The following is a 22,433-nucleotide window of genomic DNA, read 5'->3' as shown; positions in this document are numbered from 1 at the left end:
AGCTAAATTCATAATCTTCCATTACAAGAAATGTGTCTATTCATGAGGTCCTTCTAGTTCACCATCTTCAGGGATTAAAAAAGAAAACTAAGTCAAGAGTCTAGCTCAAGAATAACACAAACGCAAGAGGTCCAAGTGAACCTCTTCAGGTTCTCGAGGCTCCTGCTCCAAGGAGAGGTCTCATAGTCTTTACTCCGTGGGTCCTCTTTGATGTAGTTTCTGATGCTCTATGCCTTTGGTGTCTTCCTCATAATGAAAACGATAATGAGGATGAGCATCCTCATTATACTGATGCCGGCTTGTATTTCGGTCTCCAAAAAGCCAATGACATGGACACTTCAGAAGGGACAGGCTAGAAGGAGCCCTTAGGGACCCAAATAGAAGAAAGTGATTATTTTGCAGTTGTGGTTCATAGAGTTGCGTACGCATGGAATTTGGTGTTTTCTACAGTGGAGTCTAAGGCCAAGCTTCCAGCACTGGCCTTCTACTTTGAAGTCTTTCCTGCCTTTTAACAAACCCCGGACTTCTTTCCTCATAGCAGACTGTCCGAAGCCGTTCTCAGCCGTATAATACAGTCTTCTACATGCAAAGTAACTCCAAACTAATTTCCACATCTCCAATAGATAGAGATATGCAAATACTAGAGTCTGTGGGCACAATGGTCTTTTCATCGGCCAGCCTAGCACTTTGACTTCTGGCGGCTACACTCAAGCCCTCTTGGAATTGGAAAGTGAAATTTTAACTGCTTTGTCTAAAGATTTAGATAGTTCCTTTACCCAGTCGCTAGAGAGTGGCCAGGATGCAGTGAAATATATTTTACAGTCTGACCTGGATACAATAGTTTCTGTTTGTCTACGACCATCACTGTTGTAATCAGATGAAAAGCTTGGATTTTTGCCATTAGATTTTCCAGGAACATCTTAGCCTCACACATGGTTATGCCCTTTGAAGGAGCTGGATAGTTTGGCAAAAATGATAATTCTGCATTAGAACACTTCAAAGACAGCAGAGCTAAGGTTAAATCCTTGGGGTTGCTTTCCCCTGTCCACCGATTGTTTCTTATAGGTACTTGAGAGGCCTAGCCTATCACAAAAGGTGACCCCCACAGCCTAGCCAGCAACCAGTGCATCATGTTTGTGACTCCAAGGGTAGGGGCAGCAATAGGATACGAGGTGCCCAAAAGCAGAAGAAGCTGCCCTGTTCCTACCCTTCGTTCACTGCCTCTTTCATGTTCCCTCATTCGACAACATGGGGAAAGTATGTGGGCGCATCCAGCACTACCTACACCACTGCTGATTCATTATACTCGAAAAATGGGTCCTCCAACTTGTTAAGAAAGGTCATATCTTTCTGATCCTGAGCACGCCCTTTAGCGTTCCTCCAGTTTTTGTTAAGCCATTGATGGATGACTGAGCTATTCTTTTAAAATAAGTAATGATGCTACTTGCCACAGGGGCAACTTATACCTGAGGGCAGAGAGGGGCCTAGGTTAATATTCTAGGTACTTCCTGGTCCCCAAAGATGAAGGCGGCCTGAGACACATTTTTGGACATCAGTGTTTAACTCATTCCTCAAGAAGAAGTTGAAAAGGCTCATACTTACTTATGTTCTGCTGGTCTTGAACCCTAAGGAATTCTTGTTGTTCCTGGACCTGCATACTTTCAAGTGCTATTCCTGTAGTCTCATAGGAAGTATCTCTGCTTTGTAAAGGGATTGCAACACTAGCAATTCACTGAAGATTGGTGGATGGAAGTGGTGTTGGGGCATTGGTCTTGCAAGACCTCTAGGCAGCTTTTGACTTTATTGACCAAACACTACCTCTTGAAAAGGTCCAGGCGATTGGCCTGAGTGGTTTAGATCCTTACTCCCAGAATGTTACCAGGTAATCTTTCTTCTATCTTTCAAATTACAAGAAAGTCAGTCATATGTGGTGCTTTACAGGGACTGAAACTCTACCTACTACAATTTCATACATGTATATGCTTCTGTTAGCCCATGCCCTCCAGTTCAGGGCAGTTCACTTTAATACATATGAAGACAACCACTCAGATGATTATTAAACGATCAGAAACTAGGAAATCTTCTTCCACTTTTACCAGCATCCATAACTTTTTTCCCACCATTTTAACAACCATTCAAACAGGATGACCTCAGTTTTTTCTTAACTAAACCCAAATAAAACAGGCTTTTGATAACCAAGAACATCGATTAAATGGACACCTAATCCCTTGCCTGAATCCTTAGGTGCTTCTCCCACTACTGTTAAAGTGGTTCCAAACTTCGGGATACTTATTGATCCTAATCTTTCTTTAGAGACCCTGATTTCTACAATAGCAAATTCTTAGTTCTAGCAGTTAAACCTTTTTAAGCAAATTCTTCTTTACACTGAACTTCAGTACCTCCGTCTACTTTGGTTGTTCTGACAAATTGCTGCAATGTCTTCAAATGGTGCTGAAGTGGCCGCCTAGCTCCTAATGAGATTTAGCTAGTGGAATCACAAAGGGAGCAGAAAAACATTACCTTGGCCTGGTGGGCAGTTTTCTCCTTGCATGATATTTGCAAGAAACTAAAGACCTATATTTTCTCATCTCCTACCACAATTGCTTTTTGGTTTTAGCATATATATCTATATATCTTACTATCACCTGTTGTTCCTCAATAGTGCTAAGAAGGCTTGGTATACATGCATTGATAAATTAAAAAAATAGCATGATCGTTCTGCCCTTTGGTTTAACTAACACCAGCCTCTGGTTTTTAAAAAGGTCAAGTCAGTGGTCACAGTCCATCTATGGAGGTCAGGAATCCACATATTCCCTTACCTTGACAACTGTCTGTTGAAGGCGGGTTTCCTCAGCTAACCTTGGACAATCCTCAGATTACGGTATGGTAACTATTTCCGTTAATGAGCCTAAGCAACATCTTTTACCATCTCAGATACTTTCATCTTCCATTCTAGCATTACTGCTCAGCTAGGTAATAGTAGTCATGCTGCCTTGCAGTTTGTGGTTTGATTCCGTGTGGGCGAGGGATCCACATCTTAAAATTTCTTTCAGTATTGGGTAAGCTGGGACTATTGAAGGACTGTTGACCATATGCAAGTTAGTGAATTACTGCACAGGAGCACCCAATAGTGTGCAAGCTGCTGCAAGGAATTCAGATTTGGTCCCGGGAAAAACTAAATATTCAAACCCTCCATTTTCAGCCTAACTTACCCATGCACTTCTACTTTGTGTCTTTTTGCAGGGTGCTGGATGTGTAGGCACTGGCTGTTTCAGGAAGGTTTTTTTATACTGGATGGGGTATCAATCACAGAAGAACTACTTTCAACACCTCTACCATCTCATATCTGGCTTTCCTGAATGTCGTAACGTTGTGTGGTCAAATGCATAGAATTCAACAAAGACATGATTAGGGAAGTTCACCCTGAGTGGATAGACCAACTGTTGACAGTCACAAATTAACCAGTCAACGAGGTTTCTTCCTCATCCACTGAACAATGTGCACACTGGATGATGCAGGGAGCTGGCATTTATGTCTCGGCCTTCGGGGCTCAATCCAGTAGGAACATCCTGGTTTAAAGTCCACTTCTCAGACCTAACTCCGTGGTATTGATCCACAAGGTAAAGAATCTGCTGTTGAAAGTATCCATCAGAAGAAAAGTTCCTTACCTTCTGGAACACCCGCCCTACTCCTCGTTCTGTGGGTTTGACTTTTGGAAGAGAATGAGGTTCAAGAAAGGCTTGCATGCTCTCAATGTTCCCTATATGCAAGCCATGTTCTATGTCTGAGGGTGCGGAAGGGACTAATGAAGAAACTGCGGCTCTAAGTCATCTTGTTTTCAGGCCGGACGGAGTCGCACAGACAGAGACTGATGAGGCCACCTGCTGGCGCATGGAGCAATATATTGCAAGACTTTCCACATCCACCCTGATGCCTGGGGAGTCACAAGGCGAGAATCTACTGTTAGATAGAGCATACACCAAAGAACATTACCAAAGTTAAGCAACTTTTTTTGTTTTTTTTGTTTTTAAATCTGATATCTTAGGGTCTGAAGCATAATGAGGCAATATATTGCAAGACTTTCCACATCCAGCCTGGTGCCTGGGGAGTCACAAAGCAAGGAATCTGATGTTAGATCGAACATACACCAAAACAACATTACCAAAGTTAAGTAACTGTTTCTTTTTTCTTTCTTTTTAAATCTGACATCTTGGGGCCTGAAGCATCAAAGGATTTTGCACATTATAGGTCTACAGTGCATTGTGTAGATACATGTGGGCCTTAATCCTCAACTCTCATTAACTACACTAAATTACAGGCAAAAAAACGTATATGTTGTTAAATAAATACAGAATGTTCCCACTGATCTATTTGACAACATTGTAGCTTTTCATGTCACAAGTGTATTCACATCCATCTGTCAAGATGAAGTCTCAAAGCTTTCAGGACAGCTATGGAAGGATGTGATATGTCACCTGATTAAAGATTTCTTAATCAATCACTACAGCTGTTTGTACATGGAACTGTATCACATTTAAAAAAATGGTATGCTTGCAACTTACAGGAACTGAAGTGGGTTTGACTACTGCTTATGCCATAATGTTTATGTATGGTAAAACATTCATCCACAGTAACAACCTGGAATCAAATCTTGGCACTGACAAATTGATGATCCAATTAACAACTTTTGCACAGAAATAGTAATTAGTCCTGCCCTAGGGTGTTGTTTACTATGCCTCAAAGCACATGTATGATTTCCTAGTGGGAGGATACTAATCAAAGCAGAATATTGGTTTCTCTGTTCACAGAAAGCCCACAGAATGCAACACCATCCCTTCAGGCTCTGGTCTCTATTCTCTCGCCCCTAAAAATGGCCTATATGTTGTTAACTATAGCCATCTAAGACCTACCACTCAGTGCACACAAGCTAAAGATCAACATCAAAGATCAACATCACTGAGAACTACAGATGACCAATAAAGGTACTAATGTAGCATCCTTCATTAAACGTTTTGCTGTAAGTGGTCATGAAATCAGTATTGTGAGGTGCTAAGCATCTGAAGCGATAAAAAGTTGAAATCTAGAGCTAGCATTACTCTCAGGAGAGAGGTGATTTGGAATACAAAAATTGTAATTATAGATCTTAATTCTGCCGTTGTCATTCATGAAAATGGTTGCGGTGTTTTTTCATTACACATAATTCTTTTTACCACTCAGTCCTCTAAACTCGGCCTTTTACAATATTTTAGGTCATATTCTACTGTTGCTTTCTTTACTCATATCAAAGCTGCTTTATTCGAGTTCATGTTAAAAATGATAATAGCATAAAAACATACAGAAGTAAAAACACAATATTATCCTTTATCAGGCTTCATATTCAAAACGCATAAGGGATAAACAAACATCCAAACGTGTTAAATGTCATAGGAAAGTGCAAATGCCACTAAAAAGGAAATACAAATAATCACCATAGGACCATTCAATTGTTTCCTATGTTGTAACACACTACACAAATACCTGTCCACAAACATCAGATCAAAAGGTACGGTAACAATTGTTGGAACAAATAAGCAGGGACATTGCTTGAAATTTAAATCACACAGAATACGGCAAATAAAAAGCTTTCTCAAGTCCTTATTAAAAAATACAACAAAAAAAAGAATATGTAAGGTAGATTGAACAGACAAATTATTGCATAGACATTTGGCTGAGACATACACCAGTGGTTAACGGTGGGAAAAGTTACCAAATGGTGGAAAATGTCTAGTCTGAAGCGGGTCAAAACAAACCTATGGTAAGTATTATACATAGACTTAAGGTAGGGTTGCAAGTCAAAAGTAACCAAGATCAGTTGGTTTTTAACAACACTGGGTTTTATCAATTCTGTGGCCAACCTCGTTTCCTCAAACAGCGATAGGCACAAGTTTTTTAGATCCTTCCTCGAGAAAGACTAAAATATTGGAGCAAACTCAGCATGCCCCAAATTGAAGCAGATCGGTTTGACAAAGTTCAGCAATTGAATTCCGAGAGGTGACGACAATTTAAGGCAATCATTGATCACCTTACGATTTAAGAGAGTGTCGTCACAAGACCACACTTTGTGCCACAAAAGAATTGGGTAAGTTCAAGCTAAGTCGGTTATGAATGGAGCCTCGAGCTCTGCATGGCAGACCTGAGAAGAACAGCCCTGTGGCATTGCTAATAAAAATCTAAAAGAAAAGCACTTCTATTTCTTGAAATGGGTTGATATTGCTGGGACCTCAGATCCCTGCCAGGCACAGTGATGTAGAGATGCACTTTGCCTTATATATGGTCAGCATTTTGCTCACAGGTTTGTTCCCAAGCCTGCGTGAGAAATTCAACAGTGCAGCAGTGGCTTTTGTGAAATTCAACTGAATAGCGTTGATAGAGTGTTTCCATGATCCATTATCTGAGAACAAAATTCCCAGGTAGGAAAACGAAGTGGTAAAACTTAGCTGTGCATCATCGACGAATAGATTGCGACATCGCACGTTGCCCTTCCTGCATTTCATGATTAATGCCTTGCCCAGATTGATAGTTAGGCCCAAATTCTGCATATGGTTAGCATAGCAGGAAAGTAAGCGTTGTAAACCCATAGGGGTCCAAGGCATGAGAATGGCATATTTTGCATAGAGAAGGGAGGAATTGGGTGCTGACCAATCTGAAGGAGATCCCTACAACATTGTGCCAGAACATTCGCCAATCTAATAATGTACAGGATAAAAAGGAACTGGGCCAACAAATAGTCCTGTCTGACCTTCCGCTCCACTCTAAAAGAGCGGGTACATTTGCCCCTAAAATTGTACCGTACTCTAGCCCTACTCCCTGAATACAATTCTCTAAGAAATGCTATTATGAATGGGTCTACTCAGATTTCCGCCAAAATTGACCACAATTTGTCATGATTAATGCAATCAAAGGCACTAGATAAGTCGACAAAAGCTAAAAACATGTTACCCTTCTTGCCCAGTGTATACTTTCCAATAAACATAATAGGATTCAGGACCTGCTCAAGCGTCCCCAAACCTCTCCGAAAACCATGCTGAATATCAGACAGTATCTCATTGGTTTCAGCCCACTCCTCCAACCTATTCAGTATAATTCTCCCTACGACTTTCACCAAAGTTAAATAGGGAGATAGGGTGATAGCAGGCTAGGTTGGAGCAATCACCTTTCTTGTAAATGGGGACAATTAAAAAATCAGACCAGGTACTCACAAACCCTCAGCCACAACATGCCCTTAAAACCATAGTTAAAACGGGACCCCCTAATGGTAAATTGGCTTTAAAAAGATCGATCAAAATGCCATCAGGGCCTGGGGTCTTACCACCCTTACTGGCCATAATGGCCCCGTTTACCTCGTCTACAGAAAATATGAGGTTGGATATGCTGCAAAAAAGATCCATAGAGTCAGTTAGCTTGGTGGCCTCCTGCCCAAAACAATAAACTAGGATTAGAATAAATGTTTGAAAAATGAACCACCCACTTTCTCAGTAATAGCAGCCTCCAATGTTGGGGCCCAATTGTCTCTAAAAAAGGGCTATTTATAGCACGGCAGCGGTAATGGTCTGTACCAATCAGTTCTCTAAACTCAGCCTTCTAAAATATTTAATGCCATATTCTTCTGTTGCCTTCCTTACTCAGTTTCACAAATGTTTTGAGAAATAGGCTCCATTTAGGTTGGAATTAAAATAATCCTCCTTGATAACTTTATCTCAGAAAAGCTGTACTATGGGCCCGATTTAAATGTTGGCAGTAAGCATACGCCATCACAACGGCTACGGAGTGTGTTACTGCCAACATTCTGGTCCACCTGCCATAACTAAACGGGGGCAGACCATAGTTTGACCACGGCAGAAACTACTCCATCTCCGATGTGGTCAAACTGCTCCGCCTAATTAGGATGGGGGAACATATAGCCGTTTTTTACTTCCCATCATCGCCAGGAAAACCCTGGCACTAAAAGGAAGTAAAAAACAAAAATTACGATCCCTCGCCATAGGGGATAACACCCAAGGCGAGTGGGACATTTACTTTTTTATCTTCAAAAAGAAAATCCTGCTTCAGGATTTTCTTTTTGTAAACAAAAAATAAATCAAGTTTGGTGCAAGGCCCTGTCATGTTGATGGAGCCCTGCACCAAACTGCAAAAAGCACCATCAGGAACCACCTTGATGGCCCTGTCTGCAACACCTTCGTCCGCCAAAATATAAATCGGACCTTATGTGACCAATTGTTTAACAATTAACAAATACAAAGTTTTTGAAAAGGGAGACACGGCAGTTGCATATGCCACTACATTCTGAAATAAAATCTCAGCAAAATATTTTGAAGATCTACTGTGAACCCCTTTGTCTGCAGACATTTAATACTGATCACAAATCTCCTTGTCAATAACCTGCTTGACACAATCAATCTACGCATTTCAGTAACAATTTTCTCTACTGGTGCAATTGCTGTTTCTTCTTTTTTGGCTGCACTTGGAAGGCACCTGATTTTGTGTTCCTGGAAACTAATGATCATCTATTCATGAAATACTACTGGCAGCCCTCTTTATGTACAGGATAATATTATGCGCAATGTAGGGCGCATGGCTACCTAAAAAAGGTTTGTCAGCGTCGGGCTAGGTTACGGAAAATAGATCGACCAAAGTACTATAAAAGGAGAAGCAGAATTAGGAAGAATCCGAAAGTTGAAACAGCCATGTTTTTTTAGGATTTACGAAACAGAGAAACAGACTGGCACTTCCTTAATGTTGGAGGTAGATCATCCCAGACTCTAGGTTCAAGGAAAAAGAAAGCTTGGCCTCCTTTGCTGGATTTCCTAATTCTAGGAATTACGGCCAACCTCTGATGACTGGAGTGCAATGAGCGCGCAGGAGCATACCAAGAGACCAAGGTTCTAAGATAGATGGGTCCGGTGTTAGAAAGGCATTTGCGCATATTGCACAATGCCTTGTAATGTACCCGTTGCTCGAGGGTAACCAGTGTAAGGTCTGTAGCATACTAGCTGTGGAGGTGAACTTAGGAGAGTGGAGCAAGAGCCGTGCAACAGCATTTTGAACAATCCAGAGGAGTTTTAGTAATATTTTTGCCAACCCCAGATATAAAATATTTCCATATTCCAGTCTAGAGATGACCAAGGCCTAGACCACGGTTCTCTGGGCCGAGGTGGGAAGACAGTAAAGAATCTTCCTGCACCAATTCAGGTTGCTGAAACAGATGGCTGCCACCTTAGTAATCTTATGACTCATAGTGAGTTGTCATCAAGCCACACTTCCAGGTTCTTCACAACCGGCACCGGGCTAGGGGGACTGCCCATAGTTGAAGATCATAAGTACGAACACCAGGGGGTAGGGGGATTACCCATCAGCAGAACCCGTCTAATTTCAGGGTGTTGCTGCACATCCATGATGAAACTTGGTTAAGACCAAAGTTCAGGGCCTTCACGTTATGATTGTCCTTAGTTGACAGAGATACCACAATTTGCATAACATCTGTAAACAAAATAAGCATTAAAGATGCAATAGGTCTCGCCTTTTATTAAGTTAAAGCCATTTGCTTTGCTATACAATACCATTAGCAAAGCAAATGGCTTTAACTTAATTAAAGGCGAGACCTATTGCATTTTCAATGCTTGTTTTGGCTGTTCATGGGCCTGTTTTATGGTCTGTCTCGTCGGTCCCGGACATGAAAACAGCAAGCATTTGCAAATATTTTTTATTCAGCTACTAAAGCTAATGAGGTACTTGTCGATTCAATGTTCCCACCCGCAGTTTACTTATTAAAATATTTAAAAGTGTGCAAACACTGCGGTATCCAGCGCTACACAAGGTTCCAAGGAAGCACAGCGGGGGCAGGGGGATGTTGTTAGCAAGAAAGTAACTAAGTTGCGATTTAAAAAGCTGTATGATAATTTAATTTCAGCACCCCCTTTGATAAGTTCTAAAATAACTTGATGTCACAGTATGCATGGTAACTTAATATCAGGGCCCTCCACTACCAAGCTTTAGAACAGTTCAATGTTGGTGACATTCTTCAGCAAGGTCTGTGTTATTATAGTGCCAGTTCCTTCCCCTTTACCTAAATATAATGTAACCGAATGCTACTGCTCCCCTTTACCTAGTGCCTCCCCTTAAACAGTCATGTTAACTTAATGTCAGTGATCCCTTGTAACAAGCAGCTGCCCCTGGCCAACAATCTTTAGGTTAACTCATTGTTAGCGGTCCCTCTACGATGCATCTCAGAGACGCTGACAAGCATGCACTTATTTCGAATGGTAAACTAACATTGATAGCAAATACTCGTTTGACAATGTTGGACCCCATTTATATATTATCTTTGCTGACAAAAAGGTCCCGCCAAAGGCACAAGGCTTCGGTGTTCTTTAGATATTAGATTCTTTCGGATTTATCAAGAGGTATCAATATGTTGTACATGCTGCCCCAAGCGATCACATCCCCATATTCGGGCAGCCCAACTTCAGAGTATCGACTCTATTGCAACCTTTTGGAACTTATCCTGATATGATTGTGGTGCCGAAAAAAAACATGCAATATTACAAGTGGTCTGAAAACCAAAGCGACACACCCATCTCATGCAGTCTGTCCTTTCTAGAATACCAGGTTCCAAAGAACCACTTTTAGTATTCCTACTGCCTGCCCTCGATGACACTGACCTCGTCCGCAAACTTTCAGTATCATTATCTTAAGAATGATTCCCGTGTACGACTTCTCCGGTTTAGGAAGCCAGGCCTCTCTACCCACTGCAGCATGTCTCTTAGTGCCCCTACTACTACCTAGTAACCTGCACCTGGCTAGAAACTGCAAAGTGGCACCACGGCACGTAAGATACTTCTTACATGTCCTACCTTTTTGAACAAAGCAGACTTCCAGTTTTTAGGAACCATGCCCTCCGGCAGACTTAAGTTCATTAAATAGGGAAAGTGCTCCAGAAATAGGGTAGGAGAGCTTACTCAGAATTGCTGGGTGGCATAGATCCATTGGGCACCCCGATTTAGTGGAAGCAAGGATGGCCTTAAAAGAAGGCACATCCAAGAGCTGAAACCTATCCATCAAGCTATATACGTAGGGGAGGAATGTCCTAACATTGACGAAAGTCCCACCACCTGAGGACTTCTTAAAACTTATGGAGGACTTCCTTAAACTCTTGAAATGCCAGAAAAAACCCTTTTTCCACATGCCGTATGGCCAGGTCACATCGAGCAAGGATAAGTATGTTAAATCTTAAGGAAAAAGTGCAATCAGTCCCAACATGACTCAGTAGAATTGCTTAACGACGTCCTTCACTTCTAGGGACCCACATTTGATGCTACAATATTCGTACTACAACTAAGGGCCGGTAACGTCTCTAAAATGGCCAATGACATCAGAATATACAATGCCGATAATCCCCACTACTCTCCTGCGCCAAAGATCTAAGTATCATATACGGGAGTAGAACAGAAGCACTTCACAAAATCCCTCTTTGACTTTAACATATAACAAGCATACTCCTAGTCAATGTTCTGTGTCTACTGCAATAGTTCCTCCCCCAGCCTGAACAACTCAGATAGTATATTTTGTTGTCCATTTATTTTTTAATTTCCCTTATAGTGGTTTATGTTTGGAAACTTTGGAAGGGATTCTACCTAGAGTAGATTACCCTCTTGAACACGTCCCAGCACCGTTGTAACAAGCCAGACAGTGAACATACTTGCAACATTTCGGATAATCTCCATACTAAATGCTCGGTTTTCGCAGTTACAAACATTGACCAGTGGTGGAGAACGTTTGAATATGCTACTTACCAGTATGCATCTGTTCTTGGCATGTAGGGCTGCTGACATTCATATCTGTGCATAGATCGCCGCCTAGTGTTGGGTCCGGATGTTTGCACGTTGTTGTCCTCGAAGAGTCTTCGAAGTATCCTTGGATAGGTGACTCCTCCCCTGGACTACAGTGCGCATGGGCATCCTCTCCATCCTCAGATTGTTTTTCGCCATTGTGGCAGTGATGGAGTAGATACAGAAAGTGATGACCATGCTTACAGTAATTCTGAGAGCTGCAGCTGCTACAGGCGCCGGGGAGGAGGGAGGGCGATATGAATGTCAGCAGCCCTACATGCCAAGAACAGATGCATACTGGTAAGTAGCATATTCAGTTCGAGGCATGTGGGCTGCTGAATTCATATCTGTGCATAGAATACATAGCAGTGCCCTCTATTGGCGGCGGCTACCCGTGCCAGCTGCAGCGGTCTGAAAAAGTGTTTTGAGAACAGCCTGTCCTACAGCTGCCTGCTGTTTTGACTGCACATCTACGCAATAGTGTTTTGTAAATGTGTGTGTAGTGGACCATGTGGCTGCTCTGCATATATCATGCAGGGGAATATTTCCTAGGAAGGCCATGGAAGCCCCCAACTTACGTGTTGAGTGGGCTCGTGGTGGAATAGTTAATGTGCGTTTTGCTTTTTGATAACAGATTTGAATACACTTAACTATCCATCTGGCTATCCCTGCTTTGGAGATGGCGTTACCTTTGTGGTGTGGGGCAAAGGCAACGAACAGTTGTTTTGTCTTCCTGAAGGGTTTAGTCCTATCGATGTAGTACATGAGGGCCCTCCGTACATCTAGTGTATGTAGTGCCCTTTCTGCAACAGTTTGTGGGTTTTGGAAGAAAACTGGCAGTTCAATAGTCTGATTCATGTGGAACTGCGATATTACCTTGGGCATGAATTTGGGGTTGGTACGTAGTACGACCCTGTTGGTGTGAATCTGTATAAATGGCTCTTGAACGGTTAGTGCCTGGAGTTCACTAACTCTTCTTAGGGAAGTGATCGCTACAAGGAAGGCCACTTTCCAGGTAAGGAATTGAATCTCGCATGAGTGTAGAGGTTCAAAGGGTGGACCCATCAGGCGTGTGAGGACCAAGTTGAGGTTCCACATTGGAGCCGGTGGGTGGCTTGGTGGAATGACTCGTTTGAGTCCTTCCAAGAATGCTTTGATGGCAGGCACTCTGAATAGAGAGAGGTGCTGCCTGGTTTGCAGATAGGCTGAGATTGCGGTCAAATGGACACGTATAGAGGTGTACGCCAGATTGCATCGATATAGGTGTAAGAGGTAACAGATGATGTTTTGGATGGATGCGTCCAGCGGGTTGATGTCATTATTACCGCAATAAATGACGAACCTTTTCCATTTGGCTGCATAGCAAGCTCTGGTAGTGGGTCTCCTGGCCTCCTTGATGATGTCCATACAGTCAGGTGGCAGGTTGAGATAGCCAAACTCTAGGACTTCAGGAGCCAGATCGCCAGGTTCAGCTGTTGCGGATCTGGGTGCTGAACCTCTCCATGGTTCTGCGTCAAATGCGCGGGTTTGATCCGCAGCCTTTGATGCAGCACCACGGAAAGTTCGAGGAAGGTGGTGTACCACGGCTGGCGTGCCCACGTGGGAGCAACTAGGACGAGTGTCAGGGAGTGTTGTCGGAGTTTGCGGGCCACTAGCGGTATCAATGGCGCTGGGGGAAAAGCGTACGCAAATCTGCCGGACCAGTTCATCCATATCGCATTGCCCTGCGACTGCGGATGTGGGAATCTGGCGGCGAAGCTTTGGCATTTTGCGTTTTCGCTTGTCGCGAATAGGTCTATCTCCGGATGACCCCACTGCTGGAAGTACGGTTGGAGTACTGATGGGTGTAACTCCCACTCGTGCATCTGGTGGCTGTGTCTGCTGAGCAGATCCGCCATCTGGTTGTCCTTGCCAGGGAGGTGTTCCGCCATGAGGAACATGTTCCTTTGAATGGCCCACTTCCACATGCTCTGAGCCAGATGAGACAACTGTGGAGAGTGTGTTCCTCCCTGTTTCTGTATGTAGTACATTGCGGTCATGTTGTCCGTCCGGATCAACACGACCTTGTTGCATAGATGTACTTTGAATGCCTTCATGGCTAGGAAGATTGCCATCAGTTCCAGAAGGTTGATGTGCAACTTCTTTTGTTGTGTTGTCCATAGTCCCTGCACTGTGTAGTGGAGTACATGAGCTCCCCATCCCTGGAGAGACGCGTCCGCTGTCAGTACTATCTGTGGGACAGGCTCTTGGAATGGTCGGCCCTTGCAAAGGTTTTGTGGATTCCACCAATGCAGAGAGTTGTATGCCCGACCGCTCACCAACACTAGGTCTTTCAACTGTCCTTGAGCCTGATTCCACTGACGTGCTAGGCACTCCTGAAGTGGGCGCATATGTAATCTCGCGTGCGGGACTATGAAGATGCAGGAGGCCATCATGCCTATCAACTGCATAAACACTCGCGCTGGAAGTGAGTGATTGGGTTTGAACTTGGAGATCAGCAGTTGTATGCTGTTGATCCTCACTAAATTTGGCTGAGCTGTGGCCGCCAGAGTGTCTATAGTCGCACCTAGGTACTGTTGTACGTGTGCGGGCTGGAGATGGGACTTTGGATAATTTAGTGAGAATCCCAGACTATGAAGAAGGTGAATGGTGCGGGACATGTGGCTTGCACATTGCTGGGCTGACTTCGCTTGAACGAGCCAGTCGTCTAGGTAGGGGTAGACGTGTATATGCTGCCTCCGTAGATGTGCTGCCACCGTAGCTAGGCACTTCGTGAAAACCCTGGGCGCTGTCGTCACGCCGAAGGGAAGGACTTTGAACTGATAGTGCTGCCCCTGAACAGTGAACCTGAGGTATTTTTTGTGTGAGGGGTGGATGGGTATGTGAAAGTACGCATCCTTGAGGTCCAGTGTGGCTAGGAAGTCTCCCTGTTTGAGAAGCGGAAGGACTTGCTGTAGAGTGAGCATGTGAAAGTGCTCTGAAAGAATGTACTGGTTCAGGGGTCTCAGGTCTAATATAGGTCTGAGCGACCCGTCCTTTTTTGGAATTAAGAAGTAGAGGGAGTACACTCCCGTACCCTGCTCGTGGATGGGTACGACCTCTATAGCGCCTTTTAGAAGCATACTTTGCACTTCTTGCTGTACGAGCATTAAGTGCTCTGAGGACATAGGACGGCTTCTTGGTGGTATTGTGGGTGGAGTGGAGGTTAACTCCAGACAGTAACCGTATTTTACAATATCTTTGACCCACCTGTCCGTGGTGATGGAATTCCACGTGGACAGGAACCTTTGTAGCCTTCCCCCGACAGGTGTTATGTGGTCGGGAGGAAGGGAGAGGGCGTCACTGCTTGTTCTTGGGGGAGGACCTGGTGTTGCCGTAGCCACGTCCTCTGCCCTTTGTACTGGAGCCACGATATCCACCTCGGGTGTTTTTATCGTAGGTGGTCTGTGTATTGCCTTTGTTATATGTTTGTTGTGACCCCGTCCTCTACCTGCTCCCTTGTTTCCGGGGCGACGAAAGGAGCCGCTCCGAAAGGACTGAGTTTGTAGGGCGCCCATGGACTTTGCAGTGTCCGTGTCCTTTTTTATCTTTTCGAGGGTGGTGTCAACCTCTGGCCCGAATAAATAGTCTGGGTTGACGGGCTGGTTCAGTATATTGTTTTGTACCTCAGGCTTGAATCCTGAGATCCGTAGCCAGGCATGTCGTCGCAGCATGACGCTTGTGTTTATGGCTCTGGCAGCCGTGTCTGCAGCATCTAGTGCACATTTGATGGAAGCGTTCGTGAGTAGCTGTCCTTCTCTGATGAGCATTTCTGCGCCTTCCTTGAACTGGTCAGGGAGATGTTGGAATATTTGCTCCAGTGTGTCATAATGCGCTCTATCATAGCGAGCAAGGAGCGCTTGAGTGTTGGCTATGCGCCATATGTTGGCAGCTTGGGCGGCAACTCGCTTGCCAGAGGTCTCTAGCACCTTGGACTCTTTGTCCGGGGGAGGAGCGTCACCTGTCGTTTGCGAGTGTGCCCTCTTGCGTGCATTCGCTACGACGATGGAGTCGAGTGGTAATTGTCCTCTGATGTAAGTAGGATCCCCAGGTGCTGATCTGTATTTTTTATCAATCCTGGGGTTTATCACTCGTGCCCTGGTGGGTTCCTTGAAAATGTCCTTGGCTGGTTTGAGGACCCCCTTCAACATTGGCAGAGTCTTTACATGTCTTTCTGAGGATGCAAAGGTGTCCATTAGAAAGTCATCTTCGATGGTATCAGAGTGAAGCTGTACCCCATGGTTATTTGCAGCACGTTCAATAAGAGCGTTGAACGCCGCAGTATCCTCCGTAGGAGATGTTTTTGCCCCATAGAGTTGTTGGTCCTGTGCATCGAGAGGTGCACTGGGGTCTGCAGGGTCGCCCCAAGTTTGATCAGGGTCCTGCTGGTCATCAGGGTCCGTGTCTACATGGTAGGGGACTTGGTCATCCATGTAGTCCTCCAATGCATCCGTATCGGAGCGTGTGGGGGAGAACCGGTGTGGATCCTGGTAGGATGAATGGAAGGGTTCATAAAGGAGAGGTTCCGATTCCACAGGCAACTTCCTTTTTAGTGGGATCCTGAAAGGGTCCAATGGCGGCTCCGAAGTTATCCTTCGGTCGTGGAGAATCATCCTGCCAGTGTCGGCGTCGATGATACGTGCCGGAGACGTCTCAGCAGGTGTGACCGTAGGTTGGGTGACCCGTGTCCTGAGTTGGAACATTTTTGGGATTGTTGACGGAGGCAAGCCGAAGGTAATGTTGGCCGGCACCGAAGAGGCTGCTGGAGCTCCGATCGAACCGGAACCCGGCGTGTCCTGGAGGACAGCCGTGGTTTTGCTGCCTTGCGTCGCACCAGGTCGTACTTGGGGCGCCTTTGAGGCTTTGGCACCGGCCAGGTTCGTAGAGGCGGCCGTGGATTTTTTCGGCGCCGGCGGTTCATCGATTCGAGGTGCGGAGATCACCGTCGAAGTCTTCGATACGTGAGGCTTAGGTGTCGTCGAGGGAGCGATGCGAGACACAGCAGGCGGTACGGCCCTTGGTGTCGTTGGTGCCGGTAGCCGAGCAGGTTTGTCGGTGCCGATGGCTTTTTTCCGTTTGTCGACTCCAACGTCGCCCGCCTCAAGTTCGGCACCGAAGTCTCTCTTGGTGCGGTCGGTGCCGACGCGTTGCGCTGGCGTCGAAGGCCTCGATCCGACCAGCGCCACTTTCAGTTTCGGTTTCGGTGGAACCGGAGCAGCTTTCGGTTTCGGTTTTGTGGTAGGGAAACCAGCCTGTTTATGCAGTAATGGCTGCCGCTGAACGTCCGAGGCCGGGCCCGAAGGCGGGGCCGAAGAACTGCGGGATGGGTCTCGGGTAAGGCCCGAAGGCGATCCCTCGACCGGAGCCATAGGCTGTGGCACTGGTGTTTCTTCGGTTTGAACAGGTAGGCCTTGTTCATCATTGGAGCTACTCTCTTCGGCCCCTAAGGCCTCTTCGTCGTCTCCTACCTCGGTGTCGTCTTCACTTCTGTGGAAGAGTGACTCGTCTACCTCATCCGATCCGGGTTCGTGTTCGGAAACGGGACTGGAGGGCAAGACTTCTAATTCCTCGACGTCTTCGGCCTCGTCGAAGATGTCCGTTGGGGCCGGTGCCGCGTGCTGCGCCTCGAGTCTCGCCGCTCGTCGATTCCGCAGAGTCTTCTTGGAACGGAACCGGGCACAGGCCATGCATGTCGATTCGTCGTGGTCCGGCGAAAGGCATTTGTTGCACACCGGATGGACGTCGATGTGTGGGTACTTCGCATTGCATACCGGACACCTTTTGAAGGGCGTCCTCGATTCCATCGTCGAAGTAGTCGATGGACAGGTAAATGCGAAAAAAGTCGGTGCTGAAAGTTAGTAAACTAACAGGATTGTATCGAAACCCGATCGATAAACAGTACCGACGCAAACTAAAGGCCTTTTGGCCTCGACAAAATATTTTCCTAACTTGAGCTAAGATAGCACATCCGCACCCAATGGCGGAAAAAAACAATCTGAGGATGGAGAGGATGCCCATGCGCACTGTAGTCCAGGGGAGGAGTCACCTATCCAAGGATACTTCGAAGACTCTTCCAGGACAACAACGTGCAAACATCCGGACCCAACACTAGGCGGCGATCTATGCACAGATATGAATTCAGCAGCCCACATGCCTCGAACACCTTGTTCCTATGAAGGAAGTGCTCACCTCTCATAGAGACTACATCTCATGTTGGAAAGATGGATACGTTATAAGACCTGCTATGGCCAAACCAAGAAATTGATCAAATAATTAATTCATAATATCTCTAAAATTCAGGAAACCATTGGGCAAGGCCAAAACGGGGGCCTGCTAGGAGCTTTTCCACGAAGCTCCCCAGCCTGAAAACACCCCATCCACCGGAGCGGAAACGCTGTTGTGGGCTTGCGCACCCCCAATCTACCCAGGAGTTGCGGGCACAACTTAAACTCCCCAAGCTGCCACCAGCGACCACAGTTTTCTCTCCACAAAGCGGTGCCCCAATCTTGGATTCTGCTTGACCGGATTGCAGTGACCTGCGGAGCATAGGAGGCTTGTGAGTAGCCCCCTGCGCTGCTGCCGTCCTGGTCCCCGTCCACTTTGCTGTGCATCAGCGACCATTTCCAGGGCCAGAGGAGGCTGCTGTAGGGGCTTAACTCCCGCAGCCCCAACCCCCAGTCAGGGAACGCGGGATACCAAGAGCGCTGGGCCTTATGGAGAACTTGCATTGCTAAAACCATCAGCCCCTCTCTGCATGCCACCACGCACTAAGCAGCCGCCTGTCGAGGGCACCTGCCCCCCCCCCCCCCCTCTGCTATCCGGACTGAGCGGTGGACAGCACTGAGGACAGGGCTCGCACATGGGTGAGTCTAGGGCAAGGAGAAGCGCCCTACTTTGTGGGACCTGATACGGTGATCCACTGGGGAAACCTGAAGGGGAGGACGAGCAACAGCAGCACACCAGACCCTGTTGGAGCTCAGCCTGAACTACCTGGAGGCCTGCGGTCTGCCGGGACCCTGGATGTTCGCAAGGAGCGGTGGAGGCACCCACCTTTTCCTCCACCTGTGCTTGGGGGAAGAGACCACGCACTGTGTTGCCCGGGTGCGCTTCTGCGCGTGGTGCCCAAATTAAGACATCAGGCTAAAGAGAACAGAGTGAGCTACTCTCACATACAGGGCTAGGTGTGGAGTACAGTCACGGAGGCCCCTAGCACTGAGAACGTCTGAAGTGTACTTTCACCCCCAGCAACAGCAATATGGCAGCACAAATAGTAAAGAAGGATTACACGCTAAATGACATGCTCTCAAAGGTGGCTGCAAAGAAGACCAAACCCTGCGCAGAGGAGCACCCAACAGACCTCCCAGCGGACCCACACGCAGGGACCAGCATGGAGGACCTCCTAACCCCAGTCACAAGGCTGTTCATAGAGACTCTCTTCACCAGGCTCCATGAAGACATGGCGGCGTTCAGAGATGATATGGTAGTGGACATCAAGGAGGTGGTTAAGAAGGATGTGTGGGACCTAGGTAGTTGGTGGCAGCACTGGAGAATGGTGGGGATGCCGGGGATGAAGAACTGGAGAACCGCAGATGCGAACAGATGAACCTTCGCAAGCAGAATTTGGACCTGCAGCTCCATGTAGAGGGTCTGGAGAACAGATTGCGCCAATTCAAAATTCGTAGTAAGGGGGCTCCCTTACAAGCAGACGCTGTGATCTAGAGGGTTATGTTCTTATCTCATTCTGCCATGGAACCCCAGATCTGCCAGAGAAAGAGATCGTGCTTGACCGCGTACACAGAGCGCACTGCCCCGCTTCAACACCAGGGCAACCTAAGGACATTTTAACATGCGTTCAGAGTTACAAAATGAAAGAAGTTATAATGGCAGCCGCCACAGACCAGAGTCCCATTATGTTCGAAGGAACTAAAGCATGACTATCAGGAGTTGTTCCCTACTACTCTACAGCGAAGTCGCCTCCTTAGGCCAATCGGTGCTTTTCTCTGGAACCACGCCATCAAATACAAATGGGGCAACCATTTCCACCTGATCTTTGTCTGGAACAGCGAGACACACATGGTCCACATGGTGGAGGAGGCCAATGAGATCCTAGGACTGCAGACATCTGAGATGCCTTTCCCTAGGATAGCCGTGACAGTTCCCAGTGCAGCATCTCACCCCAAAAACAGGCAGCAGCGCCACACACAGAAAGCAACACCCAAACCCACACTGGACTAAAGCCAATGTACTTATGCCGCAGCTCCGGGATCAGGACACTACCCAGGACTCCACATCATACTGACACTCTCCCACCTCCATCCTGACTATGACTGCACTTGGCCCCCCCACCGGAATGTTTTGCTGCCACAACACAGCAGATTGGCCGCCACTGCCAACATAGCTGTTTACGACATGCAACAGGATGGTGGGGCAACAACCACACCCAGTTCACCCCACACATTATGAAGCAGTCGCTGCCGTGACCATTGATACTTCCATGCAGGGAGTGGTTGTTTGTTTTGGTGTTACACAAAAGGATGTCACCCTCCCTGAAAAGGAGATCCCATGCACGGTGGTCTGTGCTGGCTTGAAATTGTAATGGCTCCGTTATAAGCTGCATAGGACACCAACCCCTAGGATTACGATGACACTTCCTCCCCCTTCCTTCTCCTGATGATCAAGCTACTAAGCTACAAAATCAGGAGCCTCAGCTCCCCAGCTAACCGACTGGCTCTTCTGGCCTTCCACAAAGATTCCCGATGTGACATTGCCCTTCTGCAAGAGACACACCTTCCTAAAAAGGACTGGGTGAGACTCCGTTCCCGCTGGTTTGATAGACAACTCTTTTCTTCTGGCCCGGTAAGAATGCAGAGGTGGCAATACTCCTTGCTACTTACTTCCCTGGTCAAGTCATCTGAACACAAGTGGAGATTACGGGGAGGCTTCTTTCTATTTGTCTAACTGTGAACTCTTACACTTTCATCCTTGCCACACTCTACACTCCCAATGACCACCAAGAACAGATTACACTTAAGGCTGTGGGACTAGTAACAGCTACTTCTGGTTCTAATATAGTGATGGGGGCAACTTCAATTTAGCCCACGACACTGCCCTCGACATATCAATATAGAGATCTAGTAAATGTGTGGCGCACTACGCATCCCACTTCGAGAAGGCACACGAAATTCTCAACCATGCACCAGAGCTATATCCGAATTGACTATTCCCTAGTCTCCCAGCATATTCTGATGACCCTGTGACCGACCGACATTGAGGTGGCGGCATTACCTGACTACTTCCCGATCACACTCACATTTCTCTGGTGGCGGGGTCCAAGGCCACAGCTGGTGACTCAATGAAAAAATACTTACCTACGACTCAAGAAAACAAGAGAAACAGGACACAATAAGACACTTCCTCTGAGATACTGACACACCAGGCATGCCTGTATCCCTCCTTTGGGATACTCTGAAGGTGGTAGTTAGGGAGGCCTTCCTTGTCATCTCCGATGTACGACTTCTCCGGTTTAGAAAGCCAGGCCTCTCTACCCACTGCAGCATGTCTCTTAGTGCCCCTACTACTACCTAGTAACCTGCACCTGGCTAGAAACTGCAAAGTGGCACCACGGCACGTAAGATACTTCTTACATGTCCTACCTTTTTGAACAACAAACAATACTACGCAACGTGGTATTCTGCACGACACACTTTCAATGTTAAAGGCAAAAACTACAAGTCCCATAAATCAACATGTTGTAGTCCAAACAGGTAGGAGTGGTTGAATTATTGCATCACCCATGCCACGCTGCAGCCACCACATGGCAGCTTCTTTCACCCAACTACATTAGTACCCCAGGCCCATAGTGCTGTAGCCTCTTAAGGTTAGGCTAGGACCTCAGCAATCCTCTTCCTGCATCCCATGCTGGAGAGCCACCATCTCCTTCTCCCTCCCGTGTTTCATAGGCACCAGTGAGCACCTCTCCTGTCATTGACCTCTCCTTCCACAGTGGGTGACCTCCTCCCCCAGGCCTCACCTGGACTGCGGGGAGCGTTCGTCCCCGGCACAGGCTGGCATGGAGGTCCTCTCTGCGGGGCTCGGTGAGCCTGAGGATCGCGCAGCCTCTGCTAAAAGAGCCCCTCGTTGCCGGGTGACACTCTGTTCTCGCGACAATCCCAGCGCAGCTCTGCTCTGATGTCGGCGGACTCTGGGCCGCCACCGGACCGGCAGCGACAATGGCACACAGCGCTCTCCTCTGGTCACGTCACGGGAACAAAGATGGCACCAGGCTGTCCACATGGGCCGTCCTAAAAGTGGAAAAGGCGGTAACCCAAAAGCCCGATTGCCAATCACGAGCCAGCGTTTAACATAAACGCAGACGCTAACCAATTCAAAAGAAGGGCATGGCTTAAAGTCAGCTTCCAAACTGAATCGATTCCAAAAGGCCCTCGTCATGGCGAGAGCACCGCATGCGCGCTGCTAACGCCAGGCAAGAACCATTAAGTTCAGCTTATGCGTAAGTTGTTGGTTAACATG

The 22,433-nt window shown here is 46.7% G+C and overlaps 1 protein-coding gene across 6 annotated transcripts in view; it reads right to left on the bottom strand.

Annotated features, from left to right (window-relative positions):
• Positions 1 to 22,433, bottom strand: part of LOC146861665 (uncharacterized) — a 313,510-nt gene that overhangs the window by 67,707 nt on the left and 223,370 nt on the right. The window lies entirely within an intron of this gene.

This window comes from Triturus cristatus, chromosome 3_1, assembly GCF_964204655.1.
Source record: "Triturus cristatus chromosome 3_1, aTriCri1.1, whole genome shotgun sequence".
NCBI lineage: Eukaryota > Metazoa > Chordata > Amphibia > Caudata > Salamandridae > Triturus > Triturus cristatus.
The sequence above is the reverse complement of the archived record's forward strand: the minus strand, read 5'-3'. Positions and strand labels throughout refer to the sequence as shown.